Source organism: Zalophus californianus, chromosome 7 (genome assembly GCF_009762305.2).
Source record: "Zalophus californianus isolate mZalCal1 chromosome 7, mZalCal1.pri.v2, whole genome shotgun sequence".
In the NCBI taxonomy this organism is placed as follows: domain Eukaryota; kingdom Metazoa; phylum Chordata; class Mammalia; order Carnivora; family Otariidae; genus Zalophus; species Zalophus californianus.
In genome coordinates, this window is record NC_045601.1 from 1 (window position 1) to 23505 (window position 23505).

The window sequence follows — 23505 nt, forward strand, 5'->3', positions numbered from 1 at the left end:
AAGGAGCCTCCACGAGGAGGGGCTGCTCTGGTGGCAAGGAGGAGGTGGTGGCCACAGCACTGTGCATCACACAGGGGAGGGTCAGGGCACGAGGGCCGTGCCTGGGCTTCACCTTGAAGGACTGGACGAAGGTCCACAGCAGGATGCGGATGGTGTAGCCTCGGCGCAGCAGCTTGATGAGCCGGGCAGCACGGAAGAGGCGGAGAAAGCTGAGGTTGATGAAATTGTTCTGTAGGGAAGAGAGGCTGTTCTCTAACCTGCGGAGACCAGCCTCCTGCAACTGCAGGTGCTGCTCCCCACCCACCTCTCCCTGGCGTGCTGTGGTCCTGAAGAAAAGTGCATACAAAGAGAGATCAAACAAAATGTCACTGCTCTACGGTATAAGCAGCAATCGGCCACCAGAAAACCTTCCAAAAGTAAAGCTTGTCATTGCAAATCACTTCTCATGCAGCAAATCAAAGAAACCCCTCCGCTTTAGGCTCCCCTGCACCCAACAGGGAGGGAGAGAGAGAAAAATTCTCAGAAGCAGCTCCTTGCTGCCAGGTGGAGCCAGGAGACCAACTGTGGATGGGCCTCTAACACTGACCGCCTCTGGCAAGACACAGCCAAGCCGTCCAAGTGCCGGGCAAGGCTGCTTCTTCACCGAGAGCCTCTGAAGGGCCCTTCGCTTCTCCATATGGCTAGCAAAGCCCCTGCTGCCTGGGACCTGGCAGAGGGGCAAACATCTCTTCTGGGGCTGCTCCTGGTGCCTCCAGATAAGTCACCATAGGAAGGGTAAGTGTTGGCGACCCTGAGGCCCACACCACGAAAGCCACTTATGAAATTCGCAAATGGTCTCAACTCCAGAGATCCCAGGGTATCTAGCACTGCTCCCTCATCCAAGAGGTTCAAAATCAAGCACAAAAAGAAGCAATAAACTCTGGACTCCACAGATTACCTGGGAGTGAGGCTTACCCTGGCCCAGGGGCGCCTTGAGTTATTGGCACATCCCTTTCAGGGAGCACAGCTCTGGACGGTGTCCACGACGTGGGGGTGCTTGTGGCCCTGGGCAGTCTCCCACCCTCTGTCTGCTTGGAGACCAGGTGCCCGCATGCAGCCTGACAGCAGCTTCCTGCCACTTTGGTGTTTTAACATATGCAAGCAGCTCAGGCTTAGACACATCGTATCGCCAGATTCAGTGGTCAGATGAAGAGAAAAGAACACGACGTGTTGAATGAGAGCAGCAGTAGGAGAGCACGTGCAGGAGGCATGGGGAGCCTGGGGAGAGCTGGCCGCCCTCCCTCCAGGGCTGCCCATCTGCTCTAGGCTGGGCTGAGGCCTTTGGTGGAGAGGCAGGTCTCACTCTTACTTCTAAGGACAGTGGCCCCAACCCAGCCCTTGTCTGCCTCTTCAGTTCCCACCGGGGTGGCTGGAGACTAGACTGTCTCTGCTGGAGGGCTAGATGTCGGAGCCATGGGGTGGGAGGTCTGGTAGTCACAAGGAGGTGCTGACTGTGGTCCAGAGCAGCAAGAAGGCAGGAGTGGACCTTGAGGTGTGACCCTGGAGGGCACACAGTTTGCCTAGAGCTCCCTCACCTGCTTGTGCTGGGGAAAGAGAATCTCAGTGGTACAGGATGGCCAAGAGACATCCACCCCTGCCCCGTGGGCCCCAGGTTCTCAAATGAGCCAGTCACTTTGGGAGGATGGGCACAGAGATGGAAGGGAGACTTTGTCTACAGTGCTGGGAAATCCTTTGTACAAGACAATAAAGCAGAGGAACGGGAGGGAGCTTCCAAGGGCCCGGCCTCTAAAGCACCTGCTCACCTGGGTCTGGAGGGGCCAAGACTGTGATAACACAGTTATCATTTGCCCAGCCCAAAGCGCTCTGCTCAGGCCACTGGCACAGATGAGAAGATTTCCTGGAGATATTGGGGAAAATCGAGGCTCTGGGTGAGAAAGAAGGGATGGAAGACAAGGCAGGGGAAGGCACTGTCCATCCACATGGTGCATGAACGCAAAGCTCAACAAGTCACCTGCTACGTTTTGTTGAGACTCGAGTTCTCACCCCTCCTCCCAGATGTCTTTTCTCGGGGCTCCAGTGGGCATTCGGGAGAGGGGTGGGGGTGGCAACAGACAGACAGCCCTAGAGAGCCATGAGGACAGATGGCGACAGCAGCCACAGATACTCCGAGCACGGCGTGGCGGGCAGAGCACTCCGTGGCTGTGCCCAGGGCGGGAGCTGCCAGGCAACGCCATGCGAGCGCATGCAGGAGAGCAGGGGGCAGCAAGCACACGGCAGCCTCCCACGGCTATGCATAGTCGCCTCTGGCCTCGGCCAACCCCTCGGAGATGGACATAGCTTGCCCCATCCTCCCAGAGTCCGTGGTTTCTGTCACACCAGAGAGCACCTACTACTTCCCCCACTAATTCAAAGCCACACCCTTCCTTATTGCCATCTGCCTCTGCATCAGGACAGGTCTAGAGCACCCCAAAGATGCATCATCGCACCTCTCAATGTGGTAGCTGATTCACCTTGAGGGTGCACTGGTCCCTGGCTCCTTTGAGCCCCTTGCTTCCTCATCCACAAGATGGAGACATTAGGACATTGTGCCCAGACGGTGAGGAGTCCGAGATTTAAGGGATTTAAAGGTACGCCGGGCATTGTGAAACATGGCCCCCACAAAGGGGATCAACAGGCCTCAGACCCGGATTGGGTCTGAGATACTGTATGTACCCTAACCCGTACCCTAACCTGTACCCTAACCCTACCCCTAACCCCTAACCCATACCCTAACCCTAACCCATACCCTAACCCTAACCCGTACCCTAAACCTAACCCTGGCCCTACCCTAGGCCCTAACCCTAACCTTAACCCTAGGCCCTACACCTTAACCCCTATGCCCTAGCTGCTACGCTCTAACCCCTACGCTCTAACCACTAGGCCCTAACCCCAACCCTAGGTTGGCTCCAGAGTGCTTTGTTCCCTAGGGCTCGCTCCAGAGCAATACCAGAGGACTCACCTTCCACCCAGAAAGAAAGCCCGCCGTTTGGAACTCCGGAAAGAATTCACAGCAGGAGAACGCGGCATGCCCATCCCAGAGAACCCACACTTTCAGCGGTCCCCTGGCCGAAAAGAAGAGCAAGACCTCACGCTGACCCACACCCTTGACCCCCACCGCCGGGAACCTCGACGCAGCGCTGGCACATCAGGCCTCCCGTGTCCCTATGTCCTAACACTCAGCCTAGGTTGGCTTCTGAGGGGTCAGTCCCCAGAACCTGGCTACAAAGCCCCAAGATTCAGGACACCTGAGCAGTATCGAGCAACTCAGGCTGCCACCCAGAAGGAAAATGCGCCATTTGGTACTCGGGAAAGCATTCAGAGCAGGAGAACTCTGAATGCCCATCCCAAGGAACACACAAATTTTGCGCCCTCTAGCGGCAAACCCTGAGCCTGACACTCAACCTAACCCACGCCCTCAAAACAAACCCCGGGGAAGCAGGCCACAGTGCTGGCACGTTGGGCCTTCCCAGCCCCTAAGCCCTAACCCTATAACTCGCTGGCTTCTGAGGCCTCGGGCCCCAGAGGCCTGGCTCTAAAGCCACAGGGATCAGGGGCACCTGAGCAATACCGGAGGATTCAGCCTGTCTCCCAGGAGGAAACCGCACCATGGGGAACTCGTGGCAAAGCTTTCCGAGTAGGAGAACTCTGGGTGCACATCCCGGCGAAATGCCACATTCAACGGCCCCCTGCCCGCCAACCCTGAGCCTGACACTCACCCTGACCCACACCCCCCACTCAGACCCCCCGCCCCCCAAAGCTTGCCCCAGCGTGGGCAGATCAGGGCTGAAATGACCCTAGGCCATAAGCCTATCCCTAGGTTGGCTTCTGAGCTTCTGTTCCCAGAAGCCTGGCTCCAAAGCCCCAGGGATGGCAATAACTGAGCAACACCAGAGGACTCGGCTTGCCAAAAAGAATTCAAACACACTACTTGCAACTGCAGAGAGGGTTCAGAACACAACTCTGAATGCCCATCCCAGCCAACGCACAAATTTGGCGCCCTCTGGCGGCCCACCCTGAGCCTGACACAACCTGACCCACGCCCTCAAGACACACCCCCCAGAGCAGGTTCCAGTGCTTACACATCAGCCCTGCCGTGCCCCTAGGCCCTAACCGTCACCCTAGAGGCCTCTGAGGGTCTGTCCCCAGGGGCTTGACTCCAAAGCCCTAGGGATTTGGGACACCTGACCATTACCAGAGGACTCAGCCTGCCACTAAAACGGAAAACATGCCATTGGGAACTCCAGTAAGCATTCAGAACAGGAGATCTGGGCTGGTCCATCCCAATGAAACCCAAGTTCAATGTGCCCACGCCGCAATCCCTGAGCCTGACACTCCCCCTGACCGACAGCCTCAACCCAGATCCCGGGAAGCTCATCGCAGCGCCGGCACATCAGGCCTGTCATGCCCCTCAGCCCTAAGCCTAACCCTAGGTTGGCTTCTGAGCGGTCTGTCTCCAGGGCCTGGCTCCAAAGCACAAAGGATTCGGGACACCCGAGCAGTATCAAGGGACTCAGGCTGCCACCCGGAAGGAAACCGCACCACTGGCAACTCCGGAAAGCATTCAGAGCAGGAGAACTCTGAATGCCCATCCCAGCAAAACTACACTTTCTGTGCCCCCTCGCGGCAAACCCTGAGCCTGACACTCAACCTGACCCCCACCTCCAAGACTAACTGCCCATCCCAAGCCCACCAGAGTTCCCGCAGACCAGGAGTGCCGTGCACCTGGGCCTTAACCCTAACCCTCGCTTGGCTTCAGAGAGGTGTCTCCCTAGGTCCCTGGCTCCATGCCCCACAGATTTGGGCCACCTGAGCAATACCAGAGGACTCAGCCTGACACCACAAGTCAAAATGCACCATTTGGCACTTCTGAAAGCACTGAGAGCAGGAGAACTCTGCCTGCCGTGCCCTAGGCCCTAACCCCAACCTTAGGTTGGCTCCTGAGTGCTTTGTTCCCTAGGGCTCGCTCCAGAGCAAGACCAGAGGACTCAGCTTGCCACCCAGAGAGAAACCCCGCCGTTTGTAACTCGGGAAAGGATTCACAGCAGGAGAACGCTGCATGCCCATCCCAGCGCACCCACCCTTTCAGCGGTCTCCCAGCTGAAAAGAAGAGCAAGACACTCACACTGACGCAAGACACTCATGCTGACCCACGCCCTTGACCCCCACCCCCAGGAACCTCGACGCAGCGCTGGCAATCAGGCCTCTGGTGTCCCCATGTCCTATCCCTCACCCTAGGTTGGCTTCTGAGGGGTCAGTCCCCAGAACCTGGCTCCAAAGCCCCACAGATTCGGGACACCCGGGCAATATCCAGGGACTCTGGCTGCCACCAAGAAGGAAAACGCGCCATTTGGAACTCAGGAAAGCATTCAGAGCAGGAGGGCTCTGAATGCCCATCCCAGCCACCGCACAAATTTTGCGCCGTCTAGCGGCCAACACTGAGCCTGACACTCAGCCTGACCCACGGCCTCAACTCAGACCCAGGGAAGCGCCTGTCATGCCCCTAAGCCGTAAGCCTAACCCTAGGTTGGCTTCTGAGCGCTCTGTCCCCAGAGCCTGGCTCCAAAGCCCCAGGGATCTGGGACACCTGACCAGTACCAGAGGATTCTGCCGGCCACTAAAAAGGAAAATGTGCCATTGGGAACTCCGGGAGGAATTCAGAGCAGGAGAACTGTGCCAGTCCATCCCAACGAACCCCAAGTTCAATGTGCCCAGTCCGCAATCCCTGAGCCTGATGCTCCCCCAACCCACGGCCTCAACTCAGACCTCAGGAAGTTCATCACAGCGCCGGCACATCAGGCGTGTCATGGCCCTAAGCCCAAAGACTAACCTTAGGTTGGCTTCTGAGTGGTCTGTCCCCAGAGCCTGGCTCCAAAGCCCCAAGGATTCGGGACACCCGAGCAGTATCAAGGGACTCAGGCTGCCACCCAGAAGGAAACCCCGCCACTGGGACTCTGGAAAGCATTCAGAGCAGAACTCTGAATGCCCATCCCAGTGAAACTACACTTTCTGCTCCCCCTTGCGGCAAACCCTGAGCCTGACACTCAACCTGACCCCCACCCTCAAGACATACAGCCCATCCCAATCTCGCCACAGTTCCCGCAGACCAGGAGTGCCGTGCACCTGGGCCCTAACCCTAACCCTCACTTGGCTTCGGGGAGCTCTCTCCCTAGGTCCCTGGCTCCATGCCCCAGGGATTTGGGCCACCTGAGCAATACCAGAGGATTCAGCCTGACCCCACAAAGCAAAATGCGCCATTTGGCACTTCTGAAAGCACCAGGAGCAGGAGAACTCTGCATGCCGTGCCCCTGGGCCCTAACCCCAAGCCTAGATTGGCTCCTGAGTGCTTTGATCCCAGAGGTCTCGCTCCAGAGTCCCAAAGGCAAGGGACACCTGAGCAATACCAGAGGACTGAGCTTGCCACCCAGTGAGTAACCCCACCGTTTGGAACTCCGGAAAGGATTCACAGCAGGAGAACGCTGCATGCCCATCCAGCGCACCCACCCTTTCAGCGGTCCCCTGGCCGAAAAGAAGAGCAAGACACTCACGCTGACCCACGCCTTCAACCTTCACCCCCAGGAACCTCGACGCAGTGCTGGGAGGTCAGGACTCCCGTGCCCCTATATCCTAACCCTCATCCTCGGCTGGCTTCTGAGGGGTAAGTCGCCAGAGCCTAGTTCCAAAGCCGCACAGGTTCGGGACACCGGAGCAATATCGAGCGACTCAGGCTGCCACCCAAAAGGAAAATGCGGCATTTGGAACTCCAGAAAGCATTCAGAGCAGGAGAACTCTGAATGCCCATCCTAAGGAATGCACAAATTTTGCACCCTATGGCGGCAAACCCCGAGCCTGACACTCAACCTGACCCACGCCCTCAAGACAAACCCCCGATGCTGCCACGTCGGGCCTGCCGGGCCCCTAGGCCCTAACCCTATCCCTCGCGGCCTTCTGAGGGCTCTGGCCCCAGAGGCCTGGCTCTAAAGCCACAGGGATCAGGGGCACCTGAGCAATATCAGAGGATTCAGCCTGTCTCCCAGAAAGGAAACTGCACCATTGGGAACTCGGGGCAAAGCTTTCCGAGTAGGAGAACTCTGCGTGCCCATCCCAGCGAAATGCCACTTTCAACGGCCCCTGCCCGCAAACCCTGAGCTTCACACTCACCCTAATCCCACGCCCCCGACTCAGATCGCCCGCCCCCTGAAGCTTGCCCCAGCGTGGGTAGATCAGGGATGAAATGACCCTAGGCCGTAAGTCTATCCCTAGGTAGGCTTCTGAGTTTCTGTCCCCAGAAGCCTGGCTCCAAAGCCCCCGGAATGCCAATACCTGAGCGACACCGGAGGACTCAGCTTGCCGAAAAAAATTCAAACACACTACTTGCAACTCCGGAGAGCATTCAGAACACCAGAACTCGGAATGCCCATCCCAGCCAACGCACAAATTTGGCGCACTCTGGAGGCCGACCATGATCCTGACACTCACCCTGACCCACGCCCTCTAGACAAACCCCACCGAGCAGGCTACAGTGCTTGCACGTCAGGCCTGCCGTGCCCCCAGGTCCTAACCGTCACCCTACGGGGGCATCTGAGGGATCTGTCCGCGAAGGCCGGCTCCAGCAAGACCAGAAGACTCAGCCTGTCACCCAGAAGGAAAACACGCCATGTGGAACTCAGGACAGTGTTCAGAGAAGGAGTACACTGCATGCCCATCCCAGGGATGCCCCAGGTTCATCGGCCCCTTGGCCGCAATCCATGAGCCTGACACTCATCCTGAGGAACGCCCTAAAGTCAAAACACCCGTACCTCGCCACAGCGTCGGCACTTCGAGCCTGTCAGGCCCCCATGTCCTAACCGTGATCCTATGGAGACTTCTGAGGTGTTTGTCCCCAGAGGCCTGGCTCAGTTCCCAGGGATTCAGGACACCTGACCCGTACAAGTGGACTCAGCCTGCCACTACAACGGAAAACGTGCCATTGGGAACTCCGGAAACCATTCAGCGCAGAACTGTGCTGGTCCATCCCAACGAACCCCAAGTGCAATGTGCCCAGGCCACAATCCCTGAGCCTGATGCTTCCCTGACCCATGGCCTCAACTCAGTTCCCGGGAAGCTCATCACAGCCCTGGCAGATCAGGCCTGTCATGGCCCTAAGCCCTAAGCCTAACCCTAGGTTGGCTTCTGAGTGGTCTGTCCCCAGAACCTGGGTCCAAAGCCCCAAGGATTCAGGACACCTGAGCCATTTCAATGGAGTCAGGCTGCCACCCAGAAGGAAAATGTGCCATTTGGAACTATGGAAAGGATTCAGAGCAGGAGACCTCAGCATGCTCATCCCAGTCATAACCCACATTTATTGGCCCCCTGGCGGCAGACCCTGACCCTGCCACTCACCCTGAACAATGCCATCAACACAGACCTCTGGGAAGCTCTCCCCAGTATGGACATGTACGGTTCGCCCTGACCCTAGGCCTTATAAGCACAGGTTGGTTTCTTAGGGTTGTGTCCCCAGAGGCCTGGCTCCTAAGCACTATAGATGGGGACATCTGAGCAATACAAGAGGACACAGCCGGCCACCATGAAGGAAACCACGCCAATTGGAACCCCAGAAAGCATTCGCAGCAGGAGATGTTTGCATGCCAATTCCAGCGAACCTCAACATTCAGAGGACACCCGGCCACCAACCCTGAGCTTGACACTCACCCTGATTCATGCCTTCAACTCAGACCCCAGCTCGCCACAGTGCTGGCACATCGACTGCCATGCCCCTACGGCCAACCCTAATCCTAGGTAGTCTTCTGAGGTTTCTTTCCCCAGAGACCTGGCTCCAAAGCCTCAGGGATTCGGGACAGCAGTGCAATACGAGAGGACTCAACCTGCCACCCAGATGGAAAACACACTATTTGGAACTCAAGAAAGCATTCAGAGTAGGAAAACTCTGCATGCCCATCCCATCGTACCCCTACTTTCAGTGGCTGCAAACCCTGACCTTAATCTCACTGTGACCCATGTGGTCAACTCATGCCCCTGGGAAGCATTCCACGGCACAAGCCGATTGGGCCTGCCACACCCGTAGGCCCTAACCCTTACTCAGGGTTTGCTTCTGTGGGCTCTGTCTTCAGAGGCCTGGCAATAAAGCCCCAGGGATTGATGACACATGGGAAATACCAAAGAACTCAGCCTGCCACCCAGAAGGAAACGGTGCCATTTGGAAACCTGGAAAGCATTCAGAGCAGGAGAACCCTACTTGCCCACCCCAGCCAAACCCCACATTCAGGGGTCCCCTGGCGGCATACCCTGAGCCTGTCACTCACTCTGACGCATCCCCCAACTCAGAGCCCTGGGAAGCATGACACAGTGTTGGCAGATGTGGCTGAAATAACCCTAGGCCATTATCCTAACCCTAGGTTGGCTTCTGAGGGATCTGTCCCTAGAGGCCAGGCTCAAAAGTCCCAGGAAATGGGACACCTGAGCAATACTGGAGGACACAGGCTGTCGCCCAGAAGGAAACCGCACCATTTGGAACTGTGGGAAGCGTTCAGAGCAGGAGTACACTGCATGCACATTAAAGCACACCTGCACTTTCACTGGCCCCCTTGCCGCAAACCATGAGATTCACACTCACCCCGACACACGGTCTCAACTCAGACCCCTGGGAAGCTAGCCATAGTGCCATAGATTCAGCCTGCCAAGCCCCTAAGGCCCTACCATAACCTAGGTTTGCTTCTCAGGAGTCGGTCCTCAGAGGCCTGTTTCCAAAGCCCCAGGAATTGGGACCACCTGAGAAGGACCAGAAGACTCAGCCTACACCCAGAAGGAAACCTCACCGTTTGGACTCCAGAAAGCATTCAGGGCAAGAGAAACCTGCATGTCCACCCCATCAGTCTCCCACATTCAGTGGTCGGGCCTAAAATCCTGGGCCTGGCACTCACCCTGACCCATGCCCACAACTCAGCTCCCTGGGAAGCTCACCACTGTGTTGGTAGATCAGGCCTGCCACGCACATAAGCCCTAACCTTAAACCTGTTTTGGCTTGTGATGGGTCTGTCCCCAGAGGCCTTCCTCTAAACTCCAGGGATTGGGGACAACTGAGCAATACCAGAGGACTCAGACTGACACACAGAAGGAAACCTCGCCATTGGGAACTCCGGATGCCCATCCTAGCGAACCCCCACTTTCAGCGGCCCCCTGGCCAAAATCCCTGGCATGACATTCATCCTGATCCACGCCCTCAACTCAGTCCCCTGGAAAGCCTGCCACAGTGCTAGCAGATCGGGCCTGTCATGCCCGTAGTCCCGAACCCTAACCCTGGCTTGGGTTCTGATGGGTTTTTCCCCAGATTCCTGGCTACAAAGCTCCGGGCACTGGGGACACCTCAATAATAGGAGAGAACTCAGGCTGCCACTGAGAAGGATCCTGCGTCATTTGGAACTACAGAAAGGTCTCTGACCTGGAGAAATCTGCACGCCTATCCCGGCGAACCCCCACATTGCACTGTACCTCAACAAGAACACTTCACAGTTCGATATGCATTTATGATAAAAACTCTAAACCATCTGGGTATAGAGGGAACACACCGCAAGATAACAAAGTCCATATATGAAAAGCTCACAGCTGACATCATACCCAAGGGGAAAAAGCTGAAAACATTTCCACTAAGATCAAAAACAAGACAAAGAGGGTGCCCGTGTGGCTCAGATGGTTAACCGTCTGCCTTCGGCTCGGGTCACAATCCCAGGGTCCTGGGATCGAGTCCTGCATCGGGCTTCCTGCTAGGCGGGGAGCCTGCTTCTCTCTCTGCCTCTGCCTCTCTCTCTCTGACTCTCATGAATAAATATAAAACATATTATATAAAAGACAAAAAAACAAGACAAAGATGCCCACTCTCATCACTTTCATTCAACACAGTATTGAAAGACCTAGCCAAAGCATTCAGACAAAAAGAAAAGAAAGAAAGAAAGAAAAGATGAAATCCAAATAGGAAAACTGTCACTGTTTGCAAATGACATACTATATATAGAATTCCATAGAGATTCCAACAAAACTGTTAGAATCAACAAATTCAGTAAAGCTGCAGGATACAAAGGAAATATACAGAGACCTGTTGCATTTCTTTTTTTAAAGACTTTATTTATTTGACAGAGAGAGACAGGACAAGCAGGGTGAGCAGCAGAGGGAGAGGGAGATGCAGACTCCCCACTGAGCAGGAAGTCTGCTGCGGGTCTCGATGACAGCACCCCGGGATGGTGACCTGAGCCAAAGACAGATGCTTAACTGACTGAGCCACACAGGTGTCCCAACTTGTTGCATTTCTGTGTACTGATGACAAACCTTCCCAAAGAGAAAAGAAGAAAGCAATGCCATTTACAATTGCATCAAGAAAAAAAAACCTAGGAGAAAAGTAACCAAGAATGAGAAAGACCTGGTACACTGAACACATGTTGGAAAGGAAGGAAAAACAGATGCATGTTGAGGGGGCATGTATGGGTCAAAGAAACAGAGGACGACACAAATAAACGGAAGCATACATCCTGCTCATTAACCGGAAGAGTTAATCATGTTCACATGTCCACAGCAACCAAAGCAATCTACAGATGTGATGAAATCCCTATCTGAATTCCAGTGCCATTATTCAAAGAAATAGAAGACAGTCCTAAAATTCATATGGAATCACAGAAGACACCAAATACTCAGAGCAACCTGGAGAAAGAAGAGAGCAGGAGTCGCCACACGCCCGGATTTCAAGCTAGATTACAAAGCTGTGCTCATCAAAACTGTATGGTGCTGACATAGAAACAGACACACAGGTCAATGGAACCGAATAGAAAGCTCAGGAAATGATAATCATAGCACTTCGGGCAAAGTGTACTCATTAGAGTCAGTACATTAAAGGTATATTTAGACTTAGCTCTGATATAATTATTATTAACTCTGAACGGGAATTAATATTTATCTCCTGTTTCAACAGCTGATTCCAATAAATGCATTTCTTTAAACTTGTTTTATATAAACACATATTATTAAATAAGAGTGATTTAGAATCCACGTTTTTAAGAAATATTAAAATCACTTTAATAAACCTATCAGGGAAAAGAAACAGAGATATCAATCACCACAACTGACAGCATCACAAAAGACAATCAGACACAATCTCTGATCTGATGGAAGAATATAACATTTTGAGTAGTTCTGCCCAAATGTTAAACCTGTTGAAAGCTATAAATCCGGCAAGTCATTTACAAAAACACACGAGAGAAATGTCCTAACAAATAGTATGAACATGTAATCAATAAAGTCCACACTGCGTATATTCCAACAGGAAAAAATACTTTCCCAAAAAATAAACTGTAAAACAAAAAAAATGAAGGAGGAGGAGAAGGAAGAGGAAAAGGAGGAGAAGAAGAAGAAGAAGAAACCTGAGAAACTAACCCACACATGTATGGCCTTAACTTACGACACAGGAGCAGAAAATATACAACGGGGAAAGGACTGCCTCTTCAGTGAACGGTCCTGGAAAACCGCACACTACATGCAGAAGAATGGAGCTGGATCGCTTTCTGACAGCACACACAAAAATTTTAAATGGATGAATGACTTGAATATAAGACCGGAATCCATAAACCTCCGAGAACAAAACACAGGTAGTGAGTTTCTCGACATTGGTTTTGGCAGAGTCTTTTAGATCGGACACCAAAGGCAAAGGCAACAAATGCAAAAATAAACAAGGGGAACGACATCAAACTGAAATTTCTACATGGCAAAAGAAACCGTCAAAACTTAAAAGGCAACCTACCCAATGAGAGAAAAAAATCTGCAAATCATATGTGTGAGAAGAGGCTAATATCCAAAATATACAAAACACTTCTACAAATCAAAACAGACAAAAAAAAACTGTATAAAAAATGGGGAGAATATGTGAATACTTTCCAAAGATGGCACCCGGGTGGTCAAAAGACACAGAAAAAGTTGTTCAACATCACTAATCGTCGTCAGGGAAACCTAAGTCAAACCCATAATCCGCTATCTCCTCACACCTGTCGGGATGGCATTTGTCCCAGAGACAGACACCAGGTGTGGTCAAGGGTGTGTAGACAAGGGGACCCTGTGCACTGTTGGTGGGAATGTACATTGGTGCAGCACCTGTGACATAGAGTATGGAGGTTCCTGGAAAAATGAATACAACTACCACATGACCCAGTGATTGCTCTGGGTGGATTTATTTGGAGAACACAAAAACACTACCTCAAAAAGATAGATGCACTCCCATGTTCACTGCAGCATTCTTCACAGTAGCCAGACATAGAAACAGAGACCTTGGGAGCATTATGCTAAGTAACTCAACACAGAAAGACAAATACCAGATGTTCATGGACGTTCCACATGGAAAAAAAAATACTGAATGCACAGATACTGAGAACAGATTGCTGGTTGCCAGATCCAGGGATGGGGGAGGAATGGGGGAAGGTGGTCAAAGGCACAATGTTTGGGCGCCTGGGTGGCTCAGTTGGTTAAGTGACTGCCTTCGGCTCAGGTCATGATCCTGGAGTCCCGGGATCGAGTCCGACATCGGGCTCCCTGCTCAGCAGAGAGTCTGCTTCTCCCTCTGACCCTCTTCCCTCCCGTGCTATCTCTCATTCTCTCTCTCTCTCAAATAAATAAATAAAATCTTAAAAAAAAAAAGGCAAAATGTTTGAGTGATAAAATGCATAAGTCATGGAACGTTCTGTGCAGCATGGAGACTAAAGCTAACCCTGCAGGATGGCGTACAGGTTCCCCCGCTATTTGAAAGAAGTTTCCTTCCTTCCTAGGAAGGAAACCTCTCACAGCAAGAATGGTGTAGACCAAAGGAGGAATTACCATTCATTTCTACAGAAAAAAATAGCGTGCTCAGACTCCAAAAACGACTTATCTTTGGCTTTTCCTAGGCCTCGGGACACGACTTCCTAACAGATGCCCAAAATAAATGGAGATGAAGCACAGCAGATGCTCACAGACACAATTCAAAGTGCTGGGGCCTGGACGCGGAGAGTGGTTCCCAGGAAAGACCTGGTTGAGGTGCACGCCGCCTCTGCAGTGGCTCCCCGCAAAACAGATGATGAACGCAATGCTCACTTTTCGACTTTTTTCATCAGAGCGAAATCCTCTTCAGGATTCCTCCTGTTATTGAAGCCGGGTAATGACATAGATCTTTAAAAAAAAAAAAAAAAAGCCATGTGTACCGTGAACTTTTAAAAAGTGGGGGATACTTGTACTTGAAAGTTGCTGAGGGAGTAGATGTTAAATGTTCTCCTGGACACGCACATCAGCAGATCCACCGTGAAAGGCACCTTCCTGAGCATGCGGAACACAGACGACCTCCTACCCCCAGAAACCTCCTCCTTCCCCTTGCTCAGGACAACCAGCCACAGCTGGGAGTTACCCCAATTCCTCCTTTCTCCCATTCCCAGTATCTAACCCATCAGCAAATCCGGTGAGCTCCTTCTTAAACGTACCCAGAACAGGACTGACCACTCCTTCCAAGGCCACCTGTCCGGTCCATACTAAAGGCCATCTCTTGCCTGAGTTCCTGGAAAAGCTTCATCATGGACCTCCCCTGCCCATCCTCAACACTCTGTCATCTGTTCTCAACACTGTAGCCAGGATGGCCCAGTGAAACAGGGTCCCATGGGGTCACAGCACTGCAATGGCTTTCTGTCTCCCTTTGTCACCTCCCTGAGGTCATGTCCTAGGCTGTCTCCCATGGCCACAGGTCCTTCCTGCTACTTCTGGACATACCTCGTATGCTCCTGCCCCGGGACTTATACACATGCTTTCCTTCCGTTTGGAATGCTCTTGATGTGATATCACTCACCTTCTTTAGATCTTGACTCAAGGATCACCTTCCTAGTGAAGTCCCACCTGGCTCTATGTGAATAGCAAGCACCACCCTTACCTCCCCTGCAGCACCCCAGCCCTGTCTCCTGCTCTGTATTTCCGTAGCAGTTATCACAGTCACCAGTCCATCTCGGCAGGGCAGAAACGAAGGCCTACACTGACGCTTTCACCACTGACTCCCTCCGATTTCCTGGTCCAAAGCCCCGGGGGAAAAGGTGCCCCAGGACTCTGGCACAGCCAGGATGCCAAGGACCAGGGGTCCATCGACTGCACCCTGAACACTATCAGGAAAATGAGCCACACGAGGAATCCACCTGCCCATGAGACCTGCCTGAAGCCAGACACCTTCCCCAATTACAGGTGAGCACTCACACTTCCTCTCCTTGCCTGAGGTGCTCATCTGAGAAAGCTGAGCAGAGACCCATCCCAGGATCCAACTCTCCCTCTGGCCAAGGTCCTGGGAAACAGACATCTCTCCTCCCTGCACCAACCACCTGGGATTGACGTCCGGAATACTCCGGCGGTCAGGCGGAGTGCTGCACCTCTCCCTCTTTCCTGCAATATCATCACAAACCAGGCTGTGCTGCACATTTTCCAGGAAGGAGCCTGCAGCGGCATCAACAGGCCGACCAGGCTCGGCCTCAGTCTCGCACATCAGGCCCCATGCAGAAGTAGAACTGCACGGATACTGGTGTCCTGTGTGGCCTCGGAACCTAACGGTAGGAGCTGAGATTTCAGTTCCAGATGAAAAGCGACCTCTTGCACACAGCACAGGAATGTGGAGAGGATTTCTCAGGGGTGGGGCTCTGGAAGAACTGCTTCTGCTGACTGAATTCACACACACCAGGCAGAGGACATCTGCTGTGCCTCCTCGGAGGAAGCAGGGGCACAATGGGCAAGAATCGATAATGCTGCCTGTGGGCTGCTTCCCACCAACCACCCTGCTGAGCCGAGGGCTCAAGCACCAAACAGGAAGCAACTCTCTCATCACATCTGCAGCAGGAGGGCTGGCCAGGGAGGAGAGCCCAGTCCCTGTCCCTGTAGCAAGCTGGTCTGCCCATCATGAGCAATGGTCCACCACCACGGCATCACAACCTCCCAGCTATCTGATCCGACTACCCTGCCAGGCTCAGACCTGCTCACACAGTGAGTCATAAGACCCAGCGACGTCTTTCCACTGCAGCTCAATGCTTCTCACAGAGAAGCAAACTCCAGCCTCACAAATGTGCTCACCATTAGCTCTGGAATTCCCTGCGTGACGTCTACACTGGCCCACACAGGTGTCCCATCCAGACCACTCCACAAGTACCCTAGGGTTTCAAGCCACTTTCAAACTGCCCTTAGAAAGGCAGGAACTAGCCCGATTAGGCACACCAGCCAAGTGACTCGATGTGCTGGAAACTCGGACAACATCCTCTCTGAACACCAAGGCTTCCAAGTCCGAGCTTCAAACTTTCGCTCGCTGGGCATTGAGCACCATGTCAGCATCAACACTGGTCTTGCCATTCACTTGTCTCCCATTCCTTAAAATCAGAAACCAAACTCCAGTCACCACTCCATTTTCCCTCCAGAAAAATAAGGCAAATGACAGAATAAAACACTACGTGTGCACAGCACACTTCTAATCGAAATATAATTCCTTGGTCTTTCTCATACGGGCAGCCCTACATTACCCATACTAATGAGAGAGGCCACGAGTTCAATCATTATATATATATATTTGACCTTGTGTTTTTCCTTACGATATTTGTATCTCAAAGTCAATGTCTATATTGTTTTCTTAAAATAATAATAATAATAATAATGACATGGTCACATAAGGGTCTGGATCTCCATAGCCACACAACATGGCTCTGGTCCAGATAAGGATGAAGACACTACCTCAGCCCACGAAGCGAAGCCCTTTCCCTCAGGGATCCCCACACGCCTCACGGGATGATGAGTTCCTTTGCTACATGGAGTTGTCCGAGTACAAAGGATGCAGGCACCCTCCAGGATTCCTTCCATTTTCTTCATAAATTCCCCAGCTCAAGTCACAAGTGACTCACCGGGTCAAGCTTCCAGAGCCCAGGATGGGCCACCAGGTAAGCACTCCCCTCAGGGAAGGCTAACAGGGGGCTCGATTTCCGTTGGGAGCACGATGCACCACTCCCTGAGCTCCTAAAGAACCTACACTCCTCCATGTGCCCCTCTCACAAAGGACAGGGCACCCTGTTACAGCTCTGAGGCTGTGTTTTACTTTAAAACATGATTTCTAGTATCGGAATGTGGTTCATGGAAGAGGAAAACATGAACACCCACCAAGGATTCTCATATTTCGGAAGATTATTTTCCCACTGTTTAATTAAATCGGGATATAAAAACACACAGATAGCCCCTTCCACTAGCAGGTATGATTCACTTTGGTGATGGAAAGAAGAGCAGGAAATAAAAGAGTAACAGATGTTCAGATGACCCGTCATTTCCATAATCAAAATTTTGAAACTTCACACACACTCAAAGAAAGAAACTCAAACAAACGTCTTGGCCTGGCACCTCTGAGACGTCTGAACTGGAGTGACAGGGACAGACGATGACGTTGTGTATGTTGGGTGAGGCTGGTGGCACAGAAGAAGGTGCTCGGCCAGCTCTCCACCTGGGCCTCACCTGTCCTCGGCCAGGAACCTCCTCACGGCCCTCCACCTGTCACCACTCTCACCCGGGAGACCCAAAGCCACCCCTGGAGCACGCCCTGCCGACACCCTCCTGCTCGATGCACTCAGCTCTCCTCTGAGACCCCTGTCAGCTTTACCCCGACCTGGAACTCCCCCATCCACTGCAGAGCTCCAGGACTCCCCTCTTCTTCCAAAATGACACTGGCCCAAGGCTTTCATGAGAAAGGTGGAAGGCTACCTAATGAATGGTTCACTACTTTCCCCTTCTGTCGTATTTCTCTCCACTTACCTTCCTACCTGGGCAAAATGTAAGGAACGTATCAAGGGAACATGGACATGCTCTGAGACCTGCTTCTTTCATTGCAGCCTTCTGAGGACTCCTTGTACAATAAAACACCGTATCCTATGACGGGGGGGGGGGGGGGCGGTTAAAACCTTTATTCACAGAATAACACAGCCCAAATCACCTCATTTTTAATTGCTCTTCATTAGGCAGAACAGTTTCTGTGGAAAAAGCCTTTCCATAGATATTAGATGCCAGCAATTTCATAAGGAGTCAATGGAAGCTCTGTGGGATAACCTGACTCACCTAGGGTCAGGCAAGCAGTTCCAGAACTCAACCTGTGCTCCTGACGCCAAGCCCCTTGATGCCACCAGCATCCAGAATTCTCAAAGACTCTCCTTCTGACTCCACCACCAAAGAAGCTACAGAGAAAATCGGCATGTCAAAATATCTAGATGACACATTTAGAAAAACTAGAAAGTCAAGCTCAACTTTTATTTTTTTTTAAAGATTTTATTTATTTATTTGACAGAGAGAGACACAGCGAGAGAGGAAACACAAGCGGGGGGAGTGGGAGAGGGAGAAGCAGGGCCCCCGCGGAGCAGGGAGCCCATGCGGGGCTCGATCCCAGGACCCCGGGATCATGACCTGAGCCGAAGGCAGACACTTAATGACTGAGCCACCCAGGCGCCCCTCAAGCTCAACTTTTAAACAGTAAAAGGCTGCTTTGAATAATTTTGATTTTTCCCTCGACCCTAATTGTAACTCTTCTGATGAAAAGACTAATCAATTATGAAACATCACCTTTGACAAATGACAAGACATCATCCGAGTCTGTATCTGACGACAAAAAGCCAACTAACTCTAGATGCTGGCCACTCAACTATATCCTAGGCCCAAATGAATAAACGCTGTTAGATGAAGGAACAAATGATATGTTAAAAACACACAAAGAGTAAATTTCACCTTCCCTTTCTAATAAAGGTTACTTCTAGGAAACAGATGATCAGAATCTATTTTGTAAGCAATAAGTGAATAGAGAAAATGGGATCCCCTGCACCTGCAATCTTCTACCTGCAGGGAAATTAAGTAACTCCTGCACCAAATGGAGAATGCTGACAGCTACTGAAGTTTTACTTCGTGGCTCAACTAGAGAAAAGAGGAAAGCCCAGGAGGTTTGGGGTTCACGAGAGGATTTACCTCCTGTCCTGACATGATGATGACACTGTGCCAAATGGACCTGCTGCTTTCTCTGAACGCTGACGTCCTGTGACAAGCTGCATCACTGACTCACATGCTGATGTTCAGAACTTCGGGTCTCCTGGAGCCAGAGCAGATAAGTGCTGTCAGGTGGGGATAAGTAGGTCCTCTGACCTATGGCCTGCACACCTGCTTTGGTTTCTGGGAGAAGGGGAAACACACACTTGTTTTTTAAGTAGTCATTATCTTCATTCTAAAGTAGACCAATGACTTTGACCTTTTTGGAAAAGCGAAATTACTCTTCCAAATGAACACCTCAACTCATCTGTTCCTCATGCAACTTGAGTGGGGTCTGGTTTACTCCGGCCTCCAGGCCCCCACCTGGAAGACCCTCCTGCACCATCCTGACAGCCCATTACCACCATCCCCGGGGGACATGGGGCACAATCCTGAAGTTGGGGGATGACTCTAGGGCTTGTTGCCACCGCACCTGTGCCTGGGGGAGCAGGAACATGGAGGGCCCTCCCAGATGATCATAAGGGACCATTACCACCATCCCCCTGAGGACATGGGGCACAATGCTGAAGTTGGGGGATGGCTCTGGGGCTTGTTACCACCACACCTGTGCCTGGGGGAACAGGGGACACCCTGCTGAACTCGGGGTGCTGCTCAAGGTCCATTACCTGCACTGTGCCAGGGGACAGGGGGCACCCCACTGAAGTTGGGGACTGTGTGCGGTCCTTATGTGCACTCTTCCAGGGGAACGAGGCAAACCCTGAAATGTCCGCAACCCATCCCCCAAAAACTCGGGTGAGCGGGGTCCTGGAGTTCACGGGGCTGGGGGATATGGCCAGTTGAAGGGCTTTCAAGGGAAAAAGAAAACTCATCTAAGTTAGCTCACTACCCGCCGCTTTCGAGAACCCCCAACTCCCACCCAGGGCGCACCCTGCCCCCGGGGACCCCCACCCCAGCCCACAGCGTGCTCTCACCCAGCCGCGAACGCCACAGGTGAACTCTCTGGGAGCGGGCCGAGCTGCCCGACCTCTGCAACCCCCGGGGCAGCTCCGGTTCCTCTCGCAGAGGTAGCTCCACCCCCCCACGCGGTGGTTGGTCGGGGAGGGTGGTGCCCCGAGCCCATTGGATGCCGCGCCTGCCTCTACCGGCCAACCCGCCCTCACCCCGGGGCTCCCCGCGACCGCAGGTGGTCCAGGAGGCCCCTCCTCAAGCCAGCACCTGGCTTGGCGGCGCAGGCATGGGCGGGGGTTATGGGCGGGGTCCGCCCCAGGCACACACCCGGCCCATTCCGCGGACGCCTCTGGCTGCAGACCACCCCCAGAGCCCTGCCCCTTCCCTTCCTGCACCAACCCTGCCTGCAGAGCTGTTCCTGGCCCCCCGCAAGGTCAGCCACACTCGGACCTTCCGAGGCTTTGGGCTTTAGGAAAGGCAATGGTTTCAGGCATTTCCAAGGCAGTTTTAAACCCAAAAAGTAATTCTCTAGGCGGGAAGAGCTTCACTTTCTGGTCTCACCCATGGAGTGGATAGTGCTTCTTGGACCTTCAAAGCATCCTTGTAGGATGAGCTCTTTTACGCTGGAATGTATATATACATATGCTTGGTTCTGCAGGGAAGCTCCAGGATGAAGAACAGCCGCCCTTCTGTGCTGTTGGAGTCGTGAACCAGGAACATTTATTTTTCACTTAAAATGAAAACGTATTGTTATTGTCGACACTAAATGAGCAAACCCTTTTAAACAGCTGAGAGAGAAAGGAAGAGAGTTTTATTCAAACCCACCTCAGGACAGCTGCCTGGGAGACACAATCCAGAAAGAAGGGAGTGCTCCGGGGAAGGAACATCTGGGGCAGGTTTATATATTTGTTCTGTGTTGTTTTACATACGGAGTTACACATCGTCATGAGGGAGAACGTTCCGGAAACTTATAGACTTCTTCCTGTGTTTTCCGTTTGTGCAAGTCGGTATGACTTTAATCTTATGGGACCCAGAGAGGTTCTTCCGTTTTTCTTATCCTTATGTTTGCAATGGCGTTTTTGGGTTATCTTTTTCTTCTCAAACCAGATATACAATATGTGCTCGGGACAGAAATAGGACCCACGCTCTGAGGTTTTGCCCATTCAGAGCTTGGTAAAATGTTAAAGGATAGCTTCTCTGGGAGCCCAGGATCCGGGCCCACGGATGGTAAAAGATTAAAATTTCCATTATCATTAGAATTACTACTCAAGGGAGGAACTTGAGACAAAAGTACCTTTAAGGATAGTAGCAAGAAATCAAAATGATGCCTACAGAAGTTTACCTGTTCCATGGTCCACACAGGTAACAGAGGGGTTCAGAGACGCTGGGCTCCTCCCCTTCTCCTGCCCAAATCTCTGAAGCACACAGATAACTTAAAGTCAGAATTTTAGAACTACTAGACATCTTAGAGATGTCTGGCACCATTCCCTTAGACTACAGAATAAAACAGAGTAGCTCATTTTCACAGCACTAATGGAAACATGAAGTGCTCCTAAAGCTTGGATACACTGTCTCAGTTCTTTCCTTGCTGATTTCGACTAATGTAAGTCATAGTCATACCATATAAACACTACGATGGTTGGGAAGGAAATAATCGTAGCTAAGAGACTATTTCAGCTGTGTTTATAAGCACTGTCTCACTTTGTAGAAGAGGCTGAGCTGAGTGTTTTTAAATACTATTTCAGACCTGTCTTACGGTACACTCTGATCATACCAGAGCCTGAACCAATTAAAAAAAGATAGTTCTTTCAGTAACTGTAATATTAGAAAAATATTATAATGTCTCTATTCCTAGAGATCTTGGAGTATCTCACTCAAAGATCCTTCAATTACGATGGGCAGAGGTTAAAAGGCCAACTGAATTCATTCCAGTTGGCCACACAACATAAAATTCCTGATCCTTGATATGTTTCCAGATAGAGAAGACCAGAGATAAGAGGGAAATAGCAGGGCGCCTGGGTGGCTCAGTTGGTGAAGCGACTGCCCTCGGCTCAGGTCATGATCCTAGAGTCCCAGGATCGAGTCCCACATCAGGCTCCCTGCTCAGCGGGGAGTCTGCTTCTCCCTCTGACCCTCCCGCTCTTGCGCTCTGTCATTCTCTCTCTCTCTCAAATAAATAAATAAAACCTTAAAAAAAAAAAAAAAGAGGGAAATAGTACCGTGTATGGAATAACAAGGGATTTGGAGTCAGTTTGGAGATCCCACTTAGGTCTCTGACACTCAAATCCTCTGTGACTCGTATCGTTTCTGAGCCCCTGTCTAACCATCTAGAAAATGTGACTAATAATACCTACCTCATAGTTTAGAAGTTCAAGAGGGAGAATTCCACAAAGAGCCAGTGTGATGGCGCTCAACGGCAGGTGCTCAGGAAGCCATAATTACTATTTGGATCTATTTCTTTTCCAGATAAATGAACACGTGTTGAAACCCTATTTCTAATAGATGACTCACAAGATGATTTTCAAACCTTAAGGAAGGTCAAGAAGCTGCTATTGTGTCGTATTTCACTCAGAAATCATGTTGTTGGACTGGTGAGGACAATACAATAGCACCATCGTCACTAGGAGTGTGGAGCTTCCCATTTCCACATGGCCATGTTGTCCCCCTTAGCTCAGGGCCGCCAGAAAGGGCAGCCGGGGGCGACCACATACCAAGGCTGCCAGGTGTGGCTGAGGCAGGCAGAACTCGGACTTAAGCCTCAACTCCTGTCTACCTTATTTATAGTGCTCTTCATGGATAGAATGCCATTGTCTGTGAGCTCTGATGTAGGAAAGATCGAGAATTTCCATTGTGATTCCCTCTCTGACCCTTAGGATATGTAGCAAAGTTACATTTAAGTTTTAAACATTGAGGGACTTCCTGGTTTTCTTTTCATTATGACTATGGCTCAATTCCCCTGTGGTCGAAGAATATAATCTAGTTAATTTCAGGCTTTTAAAATGTGTAGACTTGATTCACGGCCCAACGTATCATCTATTTGGGTAAATATTCTAGGACCACTTGAAAATAATGTATTCTGCACTTACTATGTAATGTTCCATATATGTCAAATAGGTCACATTTCTTACCAATGTTTTGTCTGTTTTTCTATCGGATATTGCGAAAGGTATACTAAAATCTTCAAACAATGCTACTCTAGTCAACATCACCTTGGAGAATCTCCCAAGTGTTATAAGCCAAGAGAAACAAAAAAAATACCCATTGAGGAGATAATTGTGACTATTCACAGATAAAATGATGGTGTACATAGAAAATCCAAAGTAGTCTATAAATACACTATTAGAATTAAAAATGGAAAACTTGTAAATCTTAGAACCAAGGAAGCAATACAGAAAGCAGCCAGGGGGAAGAGATTTCTTACGTATGGAGGGAGGAACATCAGAATAACGTCAGAATAACACCAGGGAACTGGCAAGCCAGAAAGGGCTGGAAAGACAAGTACAC

General features: G+C 51.4%; 1 long non-coding RNA gene across 1 annotated transcript; it reads right to left on the minus strand.

The window, feature by feature from the left end:
* Window positions 1–134: 134 nt before the first annotated feature.
* On the minus strand, window positions 135–20620 carry LOC118357146. Its single transcript, XR_004820186.1, has 3 exons — window positions 20563–20620; window positions 19036–19156; window positions 135–229 (listed from the first exon to the last, which is right to left on the minus strand). It is a non-coding gene; the product is annotated as an uncharacterized LOC118357146 (long non-coding RNA).
* Window positions 20621–23505: the final 2885 nt, after the last annotated feature.